Here is a 22258-nt window from a genome sequence, read left to right as displayed (position 1 = left end):
AGAAGAATAGGCATATACTCACATGATATGGCAGAGGGATTGGCTACACTTCTAACCACTGACACCATCCTGCATAAGTAGTTAGCCCTAAGTTGCTTATATATACAAGGAGGGTGTTGGGCCAGTTAAGATCCTTTCCAGTTGTAATGTTTTCTATTCCATGCATTGAAGCTTAACCAACTAGAGGTAATAAACTGCACGTAAATGAGATGACCTCTGGTTTTCCTGCTTGGTCATCTGACACGCTCCAGGAGAGTCAACCTTCCTATGGAAGAGACCTGAGCAACTCCAGGACTGGGACCATCAGAGCTTCCGAACTGAGCCATGTCATAGGCAGCAACCAGTCACCAATGTATTTTTTTTTAAGTTTATTTATTTATTTAGAGAGTGTGAGTGGGGGCGGGGGGGGCAGAGAGAGAGAGGAAGAGAGAAGGAATTCCAAGCAAGCTCCACACTATCAGTGCAGAGCCCCATGTGGGGCTCGAACTCACAAACTGGGAGATCATGACCTGAGCCGAAGTCAAGAGTTGGACGCTTATTCAACCGAGCCACCCGGGCACCCTGACCATTGTTGGACACTAATCAGGAAATGAAGGACAGGGGAGGAAGCCAATGCTGACCACACTTGGGTAAGCAGACCTAGGGCATCATCAGTCTCATCCCATTCTCCAGGGTGTGGCTATTTCTTCTGCTGGCCTGAATGTCTAGCCCTGTGTAAAGCACTTGCTAAAAATATTGATGATAATAATAAATAGTCAATATCATTTTAGACACACTAAAATGTGAGCTGTTGAGAAATGAAGCTTTACATAGTATGTTGAGCTGTGCTACTGTTTCTTCTGCAAAAGAGGAGACCAAATTGAAGTTTCCCATGCGCTTATCTGAGCATTTACAAAGCAAAGGTGCATATTGACTCAATTATGGGATTCATCTTAGCTGTTACAGAGTTCTTCGTTAATAAAAAAGGGAGATGATAGATGTAGTCCATCTTAGTTAATTCCATCTTAGTTTTTGCCATTAGTTCAGAGTATACTGAGAATACTCTTCCTTTATATACTAAGATAGGTTCAATTGCTCTTTCAGATTCATGTTTTCAGTGAATGATGTGAGTGACACGATAGTTTCCACAGTGTTATCACTTACTATGTGCCTGGAGTTTTTTGTACCTTATTTATCATTTATATGACAACTCTGCAATATAAATATTATTATACCTACATAACCTTCATTTTCCAGATATCGAACTGAGGCTCCATAGAAGTTAAGCTATATAACAGGCAAGTGCTAAATCTGGGATTCTGGCCAAGAACTTCCTGGCTCCAAAACCCAGGCGATTTCCACCATGGAGCACTCTCCTATAATCCTCAAGCCCCCTGCTTCCAGCTTAAGGAAGAGCCTTTTATTTATTTATTCCTTCATTCACTCAAACATCTGGTTTGCACAATTAGTATAGCAAGCCTTATACACAGTGCAAGAAGAGGAGGAAATAAGAAGATATGGTCCCTACCCCTAGAGAAATCATAGTATTTTCTTTTGTGCAAGTTAATCATTAATAAAAAATGTGTTCTTTAAATATTCATTATTAATTATATCACTTAATAATATGTACTTATATTCCATCTTGTCCCAAAGGAAAGACTTTAGAAACCAGAAACAAATACACTTAGAGACTTCTGACTAGATTTGCTTTGGGTCTTATGACCTGATGAATAAACTACCTTTTATCTTACTCAGGCCGGGCTATGAGGACAGATTCCATATAGTACCTCAAGGAATTCAGGGCAGCAAGTCCGCTTTTGAGAGGCTGAAAAGCAAATAGTTGGGAAAGTTGGGTAAGTTGCTAAATTACTGAAGTACTTCCACACCTCCTGTAAAGAATAGGGGCGCCTGGATGGCTCAGTTGGTTGAGCCTCTGACTTTGCTTCAGGTCATGATCTTAGGGTTTGTGAGTTCAAGCCCCGCTTTGGGCTCTGTGCTGACAGTTCAGAGCCTGGCGCCTGCTTTGGTTTCTGTGTCTCCCTCTCTCTCTGCCCCTCCCCTGCTCTCGCTCTGTTTCTCAAAATTAAATAAACGTTTAAAAAAAATTTTAAAGAATAGAACAGAGGCTGAACTGAGCAGCAGATGTAATTAATAATATAATTTCTAATGTCAACTCAATAATTCATGCTGATTGCTGTACAATGTCACTTTGACCACTAACAAATGGGCCTGCTGTTGGAGTGTGACCTACGTAATAATAGAGATATGGAATATATTAACATCTGAGGTGGTCTTTTATGGGTTAGGCAATTTTGGAATGTAATTGCTATTTGATCAACAGACGTGTGGAGAGGATTCAGCACCGTGAAAGAGGAGTACAGTTTCATACTTATAGAAACTGGGATTCACCCGAGACAGTGTCGAGCTGCAGAGTCGGGTGACAGGACCCGATGGCAGCCCTGGTGGCATGGAGATCAAGGTGACAGTGGCAGCCGGGGACAATGAGGGCTTGCCTGCCGCCTGGGAGTCAGCCAGCATTGTTGGAGTGGCAGCCCAGCCAGAGGGGTTGGTGACATGGGAAGTGGGGTGCCACTGTTGACAGAACCTGGGACATAGTTTCTCTGAGTCTCCATTGTCTGGAAAGCACTGGAATCAAGTGTGTGCCTAGCTGTGATGTGTGGGCAGTGAGCATAGCACACTACAAGAGAGCCCCAGAGGCAGGGACCAAAAGATGACCAATTTAACAGGGAAGCTCTTAGCAGAGTTTGATACAAACCTTTCACCAAAGGGTGGCTCTGACGGGGGCATCAGCCTGTGACAGCCAGGTCAGACAGAAGACCACACTTGCAATATTTAAAATTCAACAAAACATTTCCAAACTATTAGAATGGTTCAGTGAATAATTTGCAAAACTGCATGGTGTGCAGTTGTATGCTATATTGTTTAGATGAATAAGGGAACAGAAGAGAATTTTTAAATGTTTGATTTATTTACTAATGTACATTTCTATGCTGATTATTCAGTATTGTTAAGTATTTTGAATATTACCCCTGGAAAGGCTCCAGAGTGGAGCCAGCAAATGGTCCAGTGGCTCTCTCCACTCCAGAAGGAGGCACATTTCTAAGCTAGACTACCCTGAGAGGGCCAACCAGCAGGGTGCTCTCACCACCTGCAAGGTACCTCCTAGAAGGGTGCAAAGTGATTGCTCTGAGCCATATATGTACCAAGAATGCATTCTTTTTTGATGCGTATTACATCATTATTTGAGTAAATTAGTGGTGCTTACTCCTATGGGTTCCTTTCTTTTTTTTAATTTTTTTTAACGTTTATTCATCTTTGAGAGACAGAGAGAGAGACAGACCATGAGCGGGGAAGGGGTAGAGAGAGAGAGACACAGAATCTGAAGCAGGCTCCAAGCTCTGAGCTGTCAGCACAGAGCCCGACGTGGGGCTTGAACTCATGAATGGTGAGATCATGATCTGAGCCGAAGTCAGAAGCTCAACCAACTGAGTCACCCAGGTGCCCCATCCTATGGGTCCCTTTCATTGCTAAGGTAATCCATGCCCAGAAGGCATCTACCTCTTTGAATCCTCGATCCATTACTTGTAGAATGCACTGCACCTAGTGAGTCTATGAAGTGCCCCAAGGCCCCTTTCTTCTCTAAAAGCTCTTAGATGGGTGGGCAAACAACTCCTAAGATGCAAATTTTTTCCAAAAAGAACTTTACAGGAGTAAAGTAAACCAAGCCTCTGATCAAAGCTATCTGTGTTGCTGGAAAATTATTATACCAAGCCAAAATATGTGAATATTCTTTCGTATATAGGGTCTCTTGACAGTTGCAGGTATTAAGAAATAGTCTTGGGGCACCTGGGTGGCGCAGTCGGTTAAGCGTCTGACTTCAGCCAGGTCACGATCTCGCGGTCCGTGAGTTCGAGCCCCGCGTCAGGCTCTGGGCTGATGGCTCAGAGCCTGGAGCCTGCTTCCGATTCTGTGTCTCCCTCTCTCTCTGCCCCTCCCCCATTCATGCTCTGTCTCTCTCTGTCCCAAAAATAAATAAACGTTGAAAAAATAAATAAATAAAATAAAAAAAAGAAATAGTCTTTTTTTTTTTTTAGTCTGTTGGAATTCACTTGAATTTTAAAAAGAAACAGATAATCATTAAAATCTTTACCTTTCATATGCTTTCCCTGACCCTTCAACCTTATGATATAGTCAGCATAGAAACTGGGTCAGAGGTCTGGATCGAAATCTGCCTCTGGGACTGAAGGGCTCTGTTCAATCAAATTCTGAACAGAAGTGACTGATGCAGAGACTGAACCTGTTCAAGAACTTGCTCTGGTTAGAGACCGTGGTTGATGGTTCTACCCAGAGATCTCCTTCAGTAAAGATGTCAGATTGAATACTAAACCGACACTCAGGTTTTTATCCTAAAGTAAACATCACATGGTAAATGGTAATGTAATGGACAGTTGCAGGTTAAGCAGAATATCTTTAAAGCAAATTCTTCGTGAACCTGTGGAAGGGTCAAATATTTGTTTACCTGTCTCTGAAATTACATATGCTTATTGCGTAGGGTGGATAAAAATGGCGAGAGCTTTGTAACTGGCATTACAATTACAGGAAGAGAGTGGGTGTTTTCACTCTAATAAATACTTTTTATCATTGTATTTAGAGTCAGGGGTTCCTCAGATTCTGGTTGGGAAATCACTGTGGTGCCAGTTAAATGCAAATTCCTGTGCCCCACCGCCTGTACAAAACGACTCTCTGGGAGTGTAATTGGAGAATCTGCATCTTAACAAGAGCAGTGAGATTTGAGAATATTTGTTCTATAAGACAGGGACTGATGACATTCATTCATTCATGTTAGTCATCCATTTGTTCACACCACAGGCATTTACTAAGTGCATTCTCCTGAGTGCTAGAAATGTAGGAATAAATAAAACGTAGTTTATGTTCTCTAGCAGTTTTAAGGTCTGGATTTAATTTCCATGAGTGTTTCTCAACTGGAGGCAATATTGCCCCCCTGGGGACAGTTGGAAATTTCTGGAAACATTTTTGGTTGTCATGTTTGGGGATGGGCAGAGGCATCTACTGAGTAGAGTCTAGGAAGCTGTTATACATCCTACAGTGGATGGAAGTTCTCTCCCAAGCAAAACAAAAATAATCTACCCCAAAATGTTAGTAGTGCTTAGGGTGAGAATCTCTGCTTTGCACTGTACTGATTTGTTCAGCCAGGCCAATCATTGGAATCATCTGGAAACTTTGCAAATACCCACACCTACCAAATTTTTGTGTCACAAATGTGCATCTATATTCAAAAGTATGGCTGAAACATAAACGTGTGGGCCATGATAATTAGAAGCTAGAGGTAAACAAATCCTGATTTATAGTGTGAACAACAGAATGAACTTTCACCTGTGCCATCACAAGACTTAGCAACATAATATGGTTACCCTACTGACCTGATTTCATAAATAAAGATATACTGCCTGTTTGGGGATTATCTCTACATTGTTCGATTAACCAATAGTCCAGATGATACTTATTTTATTTAAATTTTTTTAAAGTTTATGTATCTATTTTTGAGAGAGAGAGAGAGAGAGAGAGCAGGGGAGGGGCAGAGAGAGAGGAAGTGAGTCCCACACCACTAGCATGGAGCCCGATTCAAAGCTTAAACTCATGAACTCTGAGATCATGACCTGACCCAAAACCAAGAAAGCCACCCACACATCCCCAGATGGTATTTAATAAACAATTTACCATCCTTAAAAAAAAATGCTATGCAGGCATCTGGGTGGCTCAATCGTTTAAGCTCTGGACTCTGGTTCAGGTCATGATCTCACGGTTCCTGAGTTCAAACCCCACAGTGGGCTGTCTGCTGTCAGCACAGAGCCACTTCAGATCCGCTATCTCCCTCGCTATCTGCCCCTCACCCGCTTGCACACTCTCTCTCTCTCTCTTTCTCTTTCTCAAAAAAAAAAAAAAAAAAAAAAACCATGGACTTCCACTTCCAGCCAAGATGGCATAACAGGAATTAGATTTACCTTCCCTTCTGAAACAACAACAAAACCCACACAAAATATATGAAAAAGACAGTTTTCAAGAGAGTGAACATTAGGCCATGAAGGACAGTGGATCCTGGGGGACAAAAACAAACATGGGGAGAGCCCTGTCTCCAACCAGCTGCCTGGAGAATTGCTAAGGTGTGATGCAGGGTAGGGAACTGCAGGTGACACTGGCAGACTTCCTGAACTGAGGACTCGTTGCTTTTGCAGGAAAGAGTACCAGAAAAGCTACAGACACCTGCAAAGGAATTCCCTTAAATACTCAGTTGAGCACCACATGCGTGTGGGAAACCACCTGAGGCCAGGGAGAGAACCACCTGAGAGGATTAGAGGTAAGAGCATGTGAGGCTCACAAGCCACAGGAAACAATGCCTGTTCCCACCAGCCAGATGGAAAGCCTCCTGGGAGGCTGGGGGGGGGGGGAGATGGAGGGGTGCATACAGGGGATCCTGCCTTCGTATCGAAGAATAATCAATCCTAGATGAGCACTGGACTAGTCCCACATACAAGATCTTAAAAGCAACATCCAAAAAGGATCAAACTGTTTCTAAGAACTTAACAGCATCCCAGAACAAAGCCCAAGAATACCCACTGATGGGGGCGCCTGGGTGGCTCAGTTGGTTAAGCGGCTGACTTCGGCTCAGGTCATGATCTCGCGGTCCGTGAGTTTGAGCCCCGCGTCGGACTCTGTGCTGACAGCTCAGAGCCTGGAGCCTGTTTCAGATTCTGTGTCTCCCTCTCTCTGACCCTCCCCTGTTTATGCTCTGTCTCTCCCTGTCTCAAAAATAAATAAAACGTTAAAAAGAAAAAAAAAAAAGAATACCCACTGATGTAGTAATTAATAGACAAGAAAATGCAAAGAGGTCTTAAAGCTCTGATTTGGATGTTCAAAGAGTTAAGAAGAGCTATGGGTGATATAAGTGAAATTATACAATAATATATTAAAGGAAATCTATTAAGACCAAGTGGAGTTTATCGTGGGAAAGCAAGATGGACTTATCATTTTAAAATCAATCAAATAATTCATCATATTCACAAATTAAAAACAACTCTTAAAAACTGAGAATAAACTGAGGGTTGATGGGGGGTGGGAGGGAGGGGAAAGTGGGTGATGGGCATTGAGGAGGGCACCTGTTGGGATGAGCACTGGGCGTTGTATGGAAACCAATTTGACAATAAATTTCATATTAAAAAAAACTAAAAACAAAGCCAAGCGATTATTTCAATTCACCCAAACAAAAGCATTTAACAAAATCCACCATCTATTTAGGAATATAACTTTCAACAAACTAGGATTAGAAGGGAACTTGCTCAACTCCATATAAAGGACATCTATGAAAAACATACAGCTAACATCATACTCAATGAAAGTTTCCTCCCTAAGGTGAGGAACGGGTCAATTCTCACCACTTCTGTTCAACAGTGCACTGAAAGTTCTAGCCAGTGAATGAAAAAGAAAACAAAATAAATAAAATGTACTCAGATTAGAAAAGAAGGACATGTATCTATGTAATTATCTATGTATAGACTATCCAAAGTTTGAGAACACTCCCTGACTGCAAGACTTATTATAAAGCTATGATATTCAAGACAGTGTGGTATTGATGTCAAGATAGACAAATAAATAAATGTAATAGAGCCTGGATATAGACTTACCCAGATATGGAAAACATCCTAGAAAAAGGCATAGAGGCAAATCAGTGGAGAAAAGATTGCCTAGAAAAGCTGACAGTCTGGTGCAAAATCAATTGGTTATCTATGTGCAAAAAGATCAACTTGAATCCATATCTTACGCCATATATAACAAATAACACAAAATGGATCATAGACCTAAATGTAAAACCTAAAGTTATAAATATTATTTTCTTAAATTTTTTAATGTTTATTTTATTTTTGAGAGAGAGATAACAATCGGGGGAGACAGAGACAGAATCTGAAGCAGGCTCCAGGCTGTGAGCTGTCAGCACAGAACCCCACATGGGGCTTGAACCCATGAACCATGAGATCATGACCTGAGCTGAACTTGAATGGTTAACGGACTGAGCCACCCAGGTGCCCCAAAAGTTATGAATATTCTTGAAGGAACATAGGTGAAATGTTTTGTGACCTTGGGTCAAAGTCTTCTTACATATGACACCAAAAATAGGATTCATTAAAGAAGAAATCAATAAGTTGGGTTTCATCAAAATTAAAACCTTAGGCTTTTAGAATGTACTATTAAGAGAATGAAAAAGCAAATGACAAACTGGCAGAAAAATATTTTATAATCATAGATTTCATGAGGGACTTGTATCTAGAATACACAAAGAATTTTCAAAACTCAATAAGAAAGCAAAGAACTCAGTTGTTCTTTTGGGTTTTTTTTTACTTAAGGGCAAAAGATTTGGGTGCCTGGGTAGCTCAGTCAGTTGAGCATTTGACTTTGGCTCAGGTCATGATCTCACGGTTATTCGTGAGCATGAGCCCCGTTTCTCTTTCTCCATGTCTCTCTCTCTCTGCCCCTCATGGGATACTCTCTCTTGGCCCCTTGCTCACTTGTGCCCTCTCTCTTTCTCTCAAAAAAAAAAAAAAAAAAAAAAAAGGTGGAGGGCAAAAGATTTAAGAAGCCTTTACTAAAGAAGAAATTTATTTGCCAAGAAGGCACGGGCTCCTTTCAATCCACATCCTCACCAACACTTGTTATTTCTTATCCATTGATTTTAGCCATTCTGGCAGGTGTGAGGTGATATCTCATTGGGTTTTGATTGGCATTTCCCTGATGATGAGTGATGTTGATCATCTTCCCATGTGTCTGTTTGTAGTTGGCTGTTTCTTTCTTTTTTTCTTTTTTTTTTAAGTTGTACACATCAGATGATCTAGTCATTCCCCTCTTTGGTATGTATGTATGTATGTATGTATGTATGTATGTATTTTTTAATTTATTTTAAATGTTTATTTATTTTTGAGTGAGAGAGAGACACAGAGCGTGAGCAGGGGAGGGGCAGAGGGAGAGAGAGAGAGAGGGAGAGAGAGACAGAGAAAGAGAGAGAGAGAGACAGAGAAAGAGAGAGAGAGAGAGAGAGAGAGAATCTGAAGCAGGCTCCAGGCTCTGAGCTGTCAGCACAGAGCCCGACATGGGGCTTGAGCCCACAAACCGTGAGATCATGACTTGGGACAAAGTCAAACCCTTAATCAACTAAGCCACCCAAGTGCCCTGGTATTATTTACACAAATGAAAGTATATGCCATGCAAAGAAAGACCTGTACATGAATGTGTATAGCAGCTTTGCTTGTAAAAGGAAAATTCTGGAAGTAATAAAAATATCCACCAAGACGTGAATGGATAACCAAACTTCAGAGTGTCCATACAATGCAACAGCACCCAACAATAAAAGGAATGGACTGCTGGTAAACATTACAATACACATAAATCTTAAAATAATTATTCTGAGTGAAATAAGCGAGATTTGAAAAAGGTATAAATACTGTATAATACCATTTATATAAAATTTTAAAAATGCAAACCAACCTATAAGAAGGAGATCAGGGGTTATCTGGGGATGGGTGATGCAGATAGAGGTAGGAGAGAGTGATTACAAAGGGGCACAAGAAAAGTTCGGGGGTCGACAGATTTGATCTTTACCTGTGGTGATGGGTGGTCACGGCTGTGACATATGTTATAATGTATCAAATGATATGCTTTTAAATAGGTTCAGTTTATTGTATGCTAATTATGCATCACTGAAACTTTTTTTTTGTAACCTGGGCTGAAAGCAAGTGTCTGGATGGCTGCCCTCTAACAGAAGGGCTTGTCCACCTGTGCTCTTCATTCACCACCTGCAACAGCCAGTCCCACCTTCCCAGGGACGTCCTCCATCTTGCCCTCTGTAGGGCCTTCCGCTCTTTCTATGAACATCTCCTGCTCTCTCCTAGACATCAGCTTTATTTTTATTTTGAGCTTTCAAAATAAATACATTACTTGGCCTTATTACCCCCCCTCCTTTTCTTTGATTCTTGAAATACCTGTGATTTGGCTTCCTACCTGCAGTTGTCACTGATTAATTCCTCAAAAGTTACCATTATCGGGGCTCCTGGGTGGCTCAGTCGGTTGAGCGTCTGACTTCGGCTCAGGTCATGATCTCACGGTCCGAGAGTTCGAGCCCCGCGTCAGGCTCTGTGCTGACTGCTCAGAGCCTGGAGCCTATTTCAGATTCTGTGTCTCCCTCTCTCTCTGACCCTCCCCCGTTCATGCTCTCTGTCTCAAAAATAAATAAACGTTAAAAATTTTTTTTTTAAAAAGTTAACATTATCTTTCCCATCTCCAAAAGCAAATGGCCTTTTCTAAGTCCTTATCTCTTGGTTATGGTTTCCATTCTTGATCTGCATTTTGATAACGTTATTTGCCTCCCCAGTGGGTCCAAGCAAATCATCATTCTGGTGTTGTAACAGGATTCTTGCAGAGAGTGGTGACACACAGGCTTTTCCTTCCAGGAAGCAACTTCATTCCTGCCGGCACCACAGTTGCGTTTGTACCCAAAGAACTGAGTCCCAAACTCCACATGGCGTAGTTTTTAACATATTTTTTACTTCTTTGGCTCCCATATATGGTAACGCACAAACAGGCAGTCTGATTAAGTGGTCTTATGTTACAGGTCATGAGGAATGTCACCCATGCATATAGCCTGGTTGCCTTGAGGTTGTTTTCTTTCCTTAGGGAGGGGACGCTACCACAGTGTTACTCGTTCCTCTTGTATTCTTCAGTGTGTGCAGTTTATGGGTTTCCTCTTTACGTTCTACACGAGTCATACCCTCAAATAGAACTTGGATGGCCAAATCCTAATGCTTAAAACTTGTCAAGGTGCTTTCTACTTAGGCTGCCAGGTTAATATGCAGAACATGCAGTTAGCGTTGGATCACAGGTCAACAACGAATGTTTAGTGTAAGTATGTCCCAAATATTTCATGGAGCATACTTATACTAAAAAAAAAAAAAAATTGTTGGGGCGCCTGGGTGGCGCAGTCGGTTAAGCGTCCGACTTCAGCCAGGTCACGATCTCGCAGTCCGCGAGTTCGAGCCCCGCATCAGGCTCTGGGCTGATGGCTCGGAGCCTGGAGCCTGTTTCCAATTCTGTGTCTCCCTCTCTCTCTGCCCCTCCCCCGTTCATGCTCTGTCTCTCTCTGTCCCAAAAATAAATAAAAAAACGTTGAAAAAAAATTAAAAAAAAAAATTGTTGTTTACCTGAAATTCAAAGGTATCTGGGTAGCCTGCATTTTTGTCTGCTAAATACGAGAACACTATTTCTCCCTCATCCTGTAGTTATCATCGTTGAAAATGCCTTAAGTTTTCCAGATTTCACTTGAGTCTCTCACCTGGAAAAATGCTGTCTTTTTTAACTCTGCCCACCACAATCACCCCTTCTCCAAGCTCAGGTCTTCTCTGATCATCCCAAGGTACCGTCTCACTTGTCCCCTCTCTGAAGAGGTCTCCTTCCAAATGTTCTTTATCTCAGCTCTTGGGGCTTGTAATCCTCTGATCTCTTGTTTCTGCTGAGTCTCACTTTTGATGGATAGTTATTTTGTGTAGTTTGTAGTTTTGGTTTAGGAGTTCACTTACTCTCTTTCTTTCTTTTTTTCTTTAAGAGTCAAATTTACTCTAAATTGTGAAAGTAGTTTTTGTTCTGATTCTGCTGAATGCTACAGAGGGGTTCACCTACCTAGAAATAAGGTTTTTATTTTTTTAATGTTTACTTTTTGAGAGAGAGAGATAGACAGAGTATGAACAGGGGAGGGACAGAGAGGCAGGGAGACACAGGAAGCAGGCTGCAGGCTCCGAGCTGTCAGCACAGAGCCCAACGCGGGGCTGGAGCTCACAAACCACGAGATCATGACCTGAGCTGAAGTTGGATGCTTAACCGGCTGAGCCACTCGGGTGCCCCAAGTTTTGTTTTTAGAGACACAGAAATGACATTTTGGTTTCTCACAGAACCTTTTTCCTCCTCTGAAAGCCCTAGAAAAAGACATAATTCATTCTCTTTTCTCTGAGTGGGAAAGTGAATTGCTCTTTATCTCTGAGGCGATGCTGTCCAGAGTCCCCACTTTCTGCTAACAGCCTTGGGTGCGGTTTGATCCCTGGCAGAGGCCCAAGCCTATCCTCTCCTTCCCGCACACTTGTTAAAGAGCTGTCCTCAACCCAAGCCCCAGCCGTCAGATCTCTCATCCGGGTCCACCTTCCTGTCCTGAGGTATCTGTGAACTGCAATCACTTTGAGGTCTTGCTTTACTTTTCTGCCATAGATTTCTCTTCATCTCTTTTGGATTCAGCTGTCTATAAGAATATTTTCTTCGTTACCGCTTCGCCAGTATTTCGGTGTTTCCACAGAAATTTCTGTGGGAGGTACAGCTGTAGAGTCTGCTTTGTCTGGTTACTCTTTGTGTCCTTGGCTAAGTGCCTCTGCTAGACTGGAAGCCTCCACAGGACAGGGATCCTGTCTTACCCTTTTCAGCACACAACCTCCCACCTAATAGAGCCTATGGTGGCTCTATGGTGAATGGTACAATGCTGGGCTTATTAATGTTTGTTGGCTGGAGGTTGACTAAAAGTATATGGGGGGAAAAAACTTCATTTGTACACTTCAGTGCACTTAGCACAGTACCACCTACAGCCTCCTTTTAATAGCAGCACTGGTGTGTGTGTGTGTGTGTGTGTGTGTGTGTGTGTGTGTGAGAGAGACCAGGGTTGGGGGGTGGAATTTGCTGAGCTGATTCCCACTTGAAGAAATATCTTTGAATTTTTAGATCAGTAGTTATCAATCTTTTTCCATGCCCACTCACCTGAGGTACACCGTCATTTCCAACTATAAGTGGCTTACCTCATTGTCACCGTAGGTGGGGGTGGATGGGATGCCTCGCAAAAGGATGTACCAGGATGAATCCTGGGCAACAGGTGTAGTTTTAAAATTCCTTCTCCACCCACCTCCCACCATCCTGGTTGAAAATCACTGCCTAATCATCCACATACATTTCTAAAAAGCACATCTCATCTAAGCTAACATTTCCCATCGCATTGACACATGCATGAACAAGCATTAATGCCCTGACTGGCTTCCCCACAGCCATACTGAAGCCTAATGGAGTGACACAACAGAGATGGGCCATCTGACTTCCAGTCCTCCCAATGTGTTATTAAATACACAAACTCTTGATCACCATATTGCACCTGCAAGGATATATTCAACAGTGTTGCAAATCGTGTCTGTAGCATAGGTCAGGCTCAATGTCTCAATACAGAGAATAAAGCCTTAGAATTTGTTGTCGTTGTTTGTTTCCAAACACACAGAGTTTTACCAAATGTGATGATATTTCAGGGAATGTTTTCCTAATACATTCATTCTCTTATAGGGAATGGATTTCAAAATGGTATGATGCTTAAGGTGGCAGGCAGTGCTTCTAAAGACTTCCGTCTGCCATGGATAAATGGCCCAGCAGTTTGTGAAAAGGCATTATGCCATCTGAACATATTAGTCTCTTGGCTGTCTTGCTCATACTGTCTGTGTACCTCCTTCCTGAATGTTAGCTGGCAGCATTCCCAGCCAGGAAAGCCCCATCTGCTCTATCTCTGGTACCCTGCCTACGTGCCAGGGGGGAGCAATCTCTCCCCAGGTACTGCTTAGGTGTTTGGACTACTATACAAGGGCAACCTAGGAAAATTATTATGTGCTCGGGGCACGAGGGCTGTTACTCTGTGTTATGGTATTTTGTTATACTTTGGCTGCCCTGTGTTTTCAAATTGATTCTACTAGTGGCTGTAAACATGCACAGATGGAGGAGGAGGAGGGGAGAAGGGAGAGAGAGAAGAGCAGCTCCCCCAGAGCAGCACTGGGTAAGGGGAACACCCTGAGTGGAGATCCTCGAACTGTCCCTGCTCTACCTTTAACTGAAGGCGCCATCTTGAGCAAGTCGTTTCCACTTTTTGCTCTCCTTTTTTGCATAAAAAGACAAATTATTGACCGAAAACAAACAAAAAACCAACCAAACAAACCATTTCTAAGAGTTATGGAAAAGAACTCATATTCCTGGGTGGCTCGGTCAGGTAAGTGCCCCACTCTTGGTTTCAGCTCAGGTCATGATCTCTCGGTTTTGAGTTCAAAGCCTGAATCAGGCTCCACTCACTGACAGGGCAGAGCCTGCTTGGGATTCTTTCTCCTTCTCTCTCCGCCCCTCCCCTCCTCATGCTCTCTCTCTCTTTGTCTCTCTCTCAATGAATAAATAAACTTAAAAAAAAAAAAAGAACGAATATCCCTAACAAATAGTCCCAACAAACTGATGAAAATTAAAAACACAGATAACCCATAAAAATAGTCAAAGGACTTGATAGGTTTCACGAAGCGTGAAAAGCAAAGGACCAATAAGTAAGTGACCATGTCACTAAAAATCAAATCAATATTGGAACACCATATTTTTATGCATCTGACTAGCAAATAGGAAAGAAAAAAAAAGACAGTCAATATCCAGTGGTGGGGAGAGCAGAGGGACCCTTTCAGATACTGTTTTGGGAATGTGAATTGCTGCATGCTCCTAGGAAAGTTATCTGAGGATGCCCATCAACTTTGCAGCAACCTTGTTTGTGGGCATCTACCCTATGGAAACAGAAACAATGTTGTTTAAAGATACATGTACGGGGGGGGGGGGGGGGTGGTTATTGCAGAGTGAGAGAAGAAGTCCAGAAAATAGCCTGTATTGCCATTGATAGAGGAATGGTTGAATAGATTACTCCCTATCCGAGGTTCTCGACCAGGAATGATTTTATTCCCTAAAAGACATTGGGGATAGATTTCTGGAGATATTTTTGATTGTCACAACAGTGGGCTGAGTTCTACTGGCATCTAGTGGGTAGAGGTCATGGATATCACTAAATACCCTACAGTGCACAGGACAGCCACCCCAAACATGGAATTATCTGGCCCAAAATATCAATAATGCTGATACTGAGAAGCCTATTTGTATGTGTATATAAGCATGCTGAAAGTGAGTCCCTGAGAAAATACTAAGTTAAAGGAAAAGTTAGACTATAATATTGTATTTAAAAAAAATTTTTGTAACCTTTATTTATCTTTGAGAGATAGAGAGAGGGAGAGCATGAGTGCGGAAGGGCCAGAGAGAGGGAGACACAGAATCCGAAGGAGGCTCCAGGCCCCAAGCTGTCAGCACAGAGCCAGACATGGGTCTCGAACCCACGAACCGGGATATCACAGCCTGAGCTGAAGTTGGACGCTTAGCCGACTGAGCCACCCAGGCGCCCCTACTTGTTGCATAATATTTTTAAAAAATACACTTTTAGGGGCGCCTGGGTGGCTCAGTCGGTTAAGTGTCCGACTTCAGCCCAGGTCATGATTTTGCAGTTTGTGAGTTCCAGCCCTGCGTCGGGCTCTGTGCTGACAGCTCAGAGCCTGGAGCCTGCTTCGGATTCTGTGTCCCCCCCTCTCTCTGCCCCTCCCTGCTCACACACTCTCTCTCTCTCTCTCTCTCTCTAAAAGTAAACATTAAAAAATATTTAAAAATATTATGAAACAATTCTAAACAAGTATAAATATATTTTTCCATGAGCATGGTATAAAGCATGGAAGTTATTTATACCAAACTGCTAACACTGGGAAAACACAGACACACATGAGTTCTTATACTGCAGTTTTGGGACAGCTGATCAGAATCATATGGGATACTTTTGAAATATTTGTATTTCCTGATCATAGTCCAGATTTCTTGAACCAAACACCATGGATCTAAAAATTGCAAAAGCTTTTGAGTTTTACCCTCAAAAGTGTCCTTTGAAAAGAGGGAGCTGCTCTCTACTTAAGTCTTTACAAAGTATTTCTTGCCATGGGGGCTCTCTCAATTACTTTATTTTGACGGCAAAATACTGTTCAGGGGGAAAATATAGTAGCCTAAACTGGGAACAATGCTAATAGAAGTGACCTGACAGAATCTCATTATATCCTCACACGGCAGAGAGAATGAATGCAAGCTCTGGTCCCTTTTTCCCTTTATTAGGGCACCAAATCTATTACAGGGGCTCTACTCCCATGACCTCTTCCAAATCCTTAATTACCTGTCAACAGCCCCACCTACAAATACCACCACACTGGAGACTAGGGCTTCAATACAAGAACTTGGGAAGGACACAAACATTTAGTTTACGGCAATGGCCTTGTGATGGCCAATTACATCATGCCTTTGCCTTCTGAGGGAGGATGAAGTTTCGCAGCAGAATATTCTATTTCGGCTGGTGTAAAGGAGAGACAGAGGGGTTGTTTTGGAATAATCCTAGCAGGTGACATAGTGAAAACACTCTGCAATGCCAACTCAATTTGTTGTAATATGTGAGATGGCTTGGGTGAAAGAAAACACAGAGCGGGTGGGTCAGAGACCAGGCTTTGTACGACTGAGGTGCGTGCTGTTCTGTTCTTCTAGCACCTGTCACTCACAGGAAGTCAGGTACCTGCAAAGGTACTGTGAAATCTTAAGGTCAAAAGGGCATCTGTTGATGCACTAGGCACGCTGAGAAAAGCAAATCATCCTTCAATGCACTAAATGACACCAGTGAGTTAATGCAGCTGTTAGGCATTAGGCGCCAGGGAGAGAGTGGGAGGCAGAGGAGAGCTGCTGAGAGCTTCAGTCTCTTAGCCTAGCCTTGCCACAGCTGCAAAATGGCATGGAATAAATCATTTTAACCTTGGCTCCCTGTTGTGTTCAATGGGATTGTTAATGGTTGCCTTGAAGAATGAGGACTGAAATGATCTCAAAATGGCTTAAGAAGACAAAACATGGCATTAGTGTTTTCAATGATTTTAATGATTTAAAAAAAATTTTTTTTTAATGTTTTTAATGTTTATTTTTGAGAGAGAGAGACAGAATGTAAGTTGGGGAGGAGCAGAGAGAGAGGGAGACACAGGATCCGAAGCAGGCTCCAGGCTCTGAGCTGTCAGTACAGAGCCCGATGTGGGGCAAGAACCCACAAACTGTGAGATCATGACCTGAGCCGAAGTTGGATGCTTAACCGACTGAGCCACCCAGGTGCCCCCTGATTTTTTTAATTTTAAGATCAAATAACTTTTATTCACCTACAAGATCTTTATACAATGAAAAGCCAGTTAAAAGCTTTCATTGTGGTTCAGTATCCATGTGCTTGTGAATATTAAATCATAAAACTAAAAACCTCCAAGGGATTAATGGGATGAAATGAAGTTTCAAATGAATCATTGGCAAAAATGTCTTTTCAATTATAAAATGACTTTTCCAGGAAATCAATAAAACTGATATTTCTAGGGCAAATAAATACCTAAAGGATTTTGACTTCTCCTATATCACTTGTTATTTCCTAGTTTTCAAATTTAAGTTCAGTTTCCCAAATATCAGTTAGGCTCTTCCTATATGTTAAGCATCTCGCTGGGCACTAGTGAGATAAACGTGAAACAGCACAGAAATGAGACATTAGAGTTTCCAGGAAGGCAGCTAAAGGGATCGATAAAAATCAATCTGTATCGTGGTAAATGAGTAGAAATGATGCTACTAATAACAGAATGCGATTTGTTTCTAGGATGAACACTCATTTGTTACGATCAAGCATTTTCTTCTTTCTGTGCTTGGAAATGTTGCTTAAGCTCATATAATTCACATACTCAAGTGCCATAAAATATAACAAATTAAGTCAGTAAGTATTCATGTTAAATATATGAATGCAAGAATTTAACAACTTAAGTTGCATCATTGTTTACTGGGGTAAATAAAGCTTGCAAACACAGAAATCTAATTAATCTTCATATTAATCTTAGAAAAATAAAAAGACACTGCGGTCTTTTTTGGACAGATACTCAATCAAAAGCTTAAACCATTAGGTGGGAAACCAAACCAATCACTGAAACAGACCAATGATTTCTTCATGTATCTACCATACTCCTCATATTAACATTAGCTGTTGAGCAAATAAATCCTAAAATTGTAGTGACTTGACACATTAAAATTTTATTTCTTCCTCACTTTCCAGTCCAGTATTATTTTTCCTGCTTTGTGGTTGCCTTTCAACCAGTAAGACAGACTTTCTGCCACTTCACACCCCCACCCCAAAATGTAATGGTTGATCAGAGACAGAACAGCTTTAATAAAACTCCTATCCAGAAAAGAAAAATGAGGTATGGAAAATATGCAGTGGTCTCTGGTCCATAGCAATAACAAAATCCTACAATATTTGTGAGGTATCTTGTGACTTAGTATATTTCCCTTGATTTGACCTAGATTCTACATTCTGGAAGGGACTCCCTTGCCCATTGTTAGAAGGTGGGGGAGGCACGGTAAAGTGTCCCCCAAATGGAGAAGGCACTTTGAGACAGGAAAACAAAGCAGGTGACTCCATACAGTATACACAGAGTTTTATTCAGGGTAACTTATTGAGGGGGGATCTGAGGGAGGACAATCCACAGTAGCTGCGGTTATTCTCAAAGGTCTACAAAGTCCAGACCTTAGTCCTCAGATGATAGAGTGAGGGCAAATGTAGTGAGATCAAAGGGTTTGCATGTACCTGACAGTGAACCTTTAATTAGAGCTTGTGGTACCAACTCTGTGTTAGGAAGTGGAAAGCCCTTGTTATCTCTAACAGATTCGTGGAAGGCCAGAGCAAGTCTCCCCCCATCCCAGCCTTCGTGGGCACTTTTAAGGTACCTATATTAATCTCCAAGGGGCCGGGAATATGTAGTCCCAAAAGAGGTCATCCAGAGAAAACAAGTAAGATGAAGGGACAATGGTGGAGTCAGCATTGCCAGCACTCCTATGCTCATGATTCTTCATGGCCCCTGGATCTTCCCTTTAGGAAGTTCTTTCTTGACTGTCATCTGCTATGGCTGCATCTGAAATAGGCATCAAGGACTATAACCTCCTAGAAAGCCATACAGCCTATTTTGAGCTAATATAAGCTTAGGGACTCAAAAAGTGTTTTAAAACTGGAATAGTCAAAGACTTTTTATTCTGAGCTCACAGTTTTTTCAGCAAAACAGTTTCCACAAAACCTTAGTGGACTTTTGACTATTTTATACCACTAAGTTTGGGGCTGTTATTTTGCCTTAGTAACTGGAACACTGCCAGAGACTTAGTTCAGTGACATGGCTCATACATCCTGTGTCCTAGAGTCTATCACTAAGATCTTAGAGTAATTCCACTATTTACTTGTACCCATCAAACAATTTGCAAGGACATACAATCCACGGCAATATTTCTCAAAATCTCTTTCTCTTTCCCCCATACTATACTGTGTTGTAAACTCTCTTCCTTAGCTTCCTCTCTTGACAATATTCTTTCAGTTTCCCCCATGTGTACAGCCTTCTTCTATTCTCATTTTTTTTCCTTTCATTCATGCAAACAAAACACAAATCCCTCATCCTGGTTTCTTGAGTTTTCTTACCCAATTTGTACAACCCATATAATAAGGTCCAGGTATGTGGCAGTGGTAGGGACATGAAACAGGTAACACCCACATTTGACATTGAAGGTAGAGTGAAGGAAAAGAGGAGGGTAGTACTCTCATAGAAATATTTTTTATCCTCATTGCACTTGTAAGTTTGTTATCTCTTTCTTCCTGCTTCTTCTCCCTGAAGGAACATACTCGAATTTACTCAACACAATGCCTTACTGTCCCTTCATTCTCTAACTATCATCTTCCTGAACAGAGGGCATGTATTTATGTCTCCATTCCTCACACTCCATTTACTTCTCAAGCCACTGCAATACAGCTTCTGCCCTCACATGTCTATTGAAATTCCTGTAGAATCACTGAACGGCCAGCAAATTGCTGCATTCACTTTTCTTCTTGACTTCTAGAACCCTCATTCTGGCTTCTCTTTCTTCCTCTTGTTCCACAGCTGACACAGTGATCCAGCTATTGATTAGATTTTTCTCAAATGGTAATTGCTTCCCTTTTTATTACTCTCCATACCCTCAGGGAAATTGGGACAAATTCCCCAGAAGTAGGTGAGAAAGTAATTAAGGGACACCTTCTGGTACCACGCTAAAGAGGATCTCTGCTATAGATCAGAAATCCATAAGAGTGCTCAGAATCCTCAACCTTTTCCTATTTCAGAGTGAGCTGTCTACACAGCACTATGCAATGAATGGCACTAGTTTTCTCTCTCCAGTTTATTTGTGAAGCTTTATCTGGTCTTTGGGGCCTTATTTATCAGTTCTGAGGCTTCTTAGGGTTGATGTACAAATAGGATTTCTCCTCTGAACTAACAGTCTGAGTTCTTGCAAAAACTGACATATCAATACAGTGTATTTCTTTAACAGTCTTCCCTGAACTTCCTCCTTCTGACCTTTGCCATATTTAATTAATTAGAACAGCCAATTTTAGGGAAGTATCTTATTACAATTGACACATTATTAGAAAGTCAACTATTGGACTGAAAAATGATAGATTCATTCTCAGTGACTTACAAGTTGTAGAATTTGGACTTAAAAGTTCAAGGGGCGCCTGGGTGGCTCAGTCGGTTGAGCATCCGACTTTGGCTCAGGTCATGATCTCACAGTCTGTGAGTTCGAGCCTGCGTCAGGCTCTGTGCTGACAGCTCAGAGCCTGGAGCCTGCTTTGGATTCTGTCTCCCTCTCTCTGCCCCACCCTCGCTCAAGCTCTGTCTCTCTCTCTCTCTCTCTCTCTCTCTCTCTCTCTCTCTGTCAAAAATAAATAAACATTTAAAAAAGTTAAAAAAAAATACAGGTTCAAATATCTTAGTTGTATCTGACACTATCACTTTTTTATTAAAACTTTTAAATGTTTATTTACTTTTGAAAGAGAGAGAGTGACAGAGTGCAAGCGGGAGAGGAGTGGAGAGAGAGGGAGATAAAGAATTTGAAGCAGGCTCGAAGCTGTCAACACAGAGCCCTACATGGGGCTCAAACCCACAAACTATGAGATCATAACCTGAGCCAAAGTCAGATTCTCAACTAACTGAGCCACCCAGGCACCCCCTGAAATTATCACTTTTAATTAATGCCGGTTCACAAACACTTTCTCACATACTGATTTGCTTGTTTGTTTGTTTCTCTTCCTTCAAAAGCTCCTTTACATTCATATTATCATTAAGAAGTCTACAGAGATCAGAATTTTGAATTAGAAGGGAATCATGGGCCCTGTGATGAGAATTATATGAGAATTTTCCTTACTTTTTAGGAAAGAGATATATCGATTCCTGCCTCAAACTGCAATTTGACAGATAGATGAAGGATCTAGAGAATCGAAGACAAATTTTTAATGAAATTTGAGTTAAGGTGCAGAGAAGAGCATCCACTGTTACTAGTTCGAGCAGGATGAAATTTATTACAATTTATTAAACGGCTTCAGAATCACTGAGATGGTTAATTAAGACTCTTGGATGGGTTTTCAGGGATGACTCTAAATCACGCAGTAGAATCTGGGCTACCCAGAGATCTGCTGCCTCTCCTGCAACCAGAAAGCCACCAGCTCCAGAGCAGCGCTGCCACGGTCAGGTGGCGGTCTAAAATCATGAGGCTGCCACCATGACCATGCACACAAGTTGTGTGGTCACGGGGACCATGAGCCCTCCAACCTGAGCTTTTGCCACAAGAGAGGCAGAAATGTAGCGTTCTCTTCATTGCCACATCCCAAGTCTTGCATGAGTGTGGCTGACTGGCACCTAAATCACATCCAGAAGCTTTGCTGTGAAGAAATCTGGGGGAGGTAGACCTTAGCTTTCTCCTTACCCTTTTATCCACCCCAGTAGGAAGAGATGGAACCAAGTTCCTAAAAAGCAATGGCTGTAGTTAGATGTTAAATGTGTATTTTGTTGACTAACTATGAAGTTTCAGAAGAAACTCTAATCTACCCTACAAAGATTAATGAGGAGCTGCTCAAGTCCTATTTTTAAAAGCTTGGTGATGGAGATTATTTTATAAAAATTAACTCATTATTATTGATAAAGGATCAGGCCCAGTGGAATGGCAGTTTCCGGTTAGGTCTCAGATTGTATATTCAGTAGAAGAACAAAACAATGCTGAACGTAAAGCTAGAGGCTGATGAGAGCCAGAGAGAGAAAGACAATGAATGCCCTGGAGGGCTGATGTCAAATTAATTTTTTTCATGATGAAACTATAGAGGTTATATTTATAATCAAGGAAAACAGAATTCCCCACCTCTTGATAATAAGTGAGAAATTACCATGGAAAGATTGGTGAGTTATGA

At 41.7% G+C, this 22258-nt stretch overlaps 1 protein-coding gene across 14 annotated transcripts in view; it reads right to left on the bottom strand.

The window, feature by feature from the left end:
* LOC111561429 overlaps window positions 1–22258 on the bottom strand; it is a 263855-nt gene that overhangs the window by 29835 nt on the left and 211762 nt on the right. For 6 of the 14 annotated variants that reach the window (XR_006601022.1, XR_006601026.1, XR_006601039.1 and 3 more), the window contains one exon: window positions 1719–1804. The exons of the other annotated variants lie outside the window; for them this stretch is intronic. The gene's annotated coding sequence lies outside the window, so the exon portion shown is untranslated. The remainder of the gene's footprint in view (window positions 1–1718; window positions 1805–22258) is intronic. 14 annotated transcript variants of the gene reach the window in all.

Source organism: Felis catus, chromosome A1 (assembly GCF_018350175.1).
Source record: "Felis catus isolate Fca126 chromosome A1, F.catus_Fca126_mat1.0, whole genome shotgun sequence".
Classification (NCBI taxonomy): Eukaryota; Metazoa; Chordata; class Mammalia; order Carnivora; family Felidae; genus Felis; species Felis catus.
This window is presented reverse-complemented; position numbering and strand designations above follow the sequence as displayed.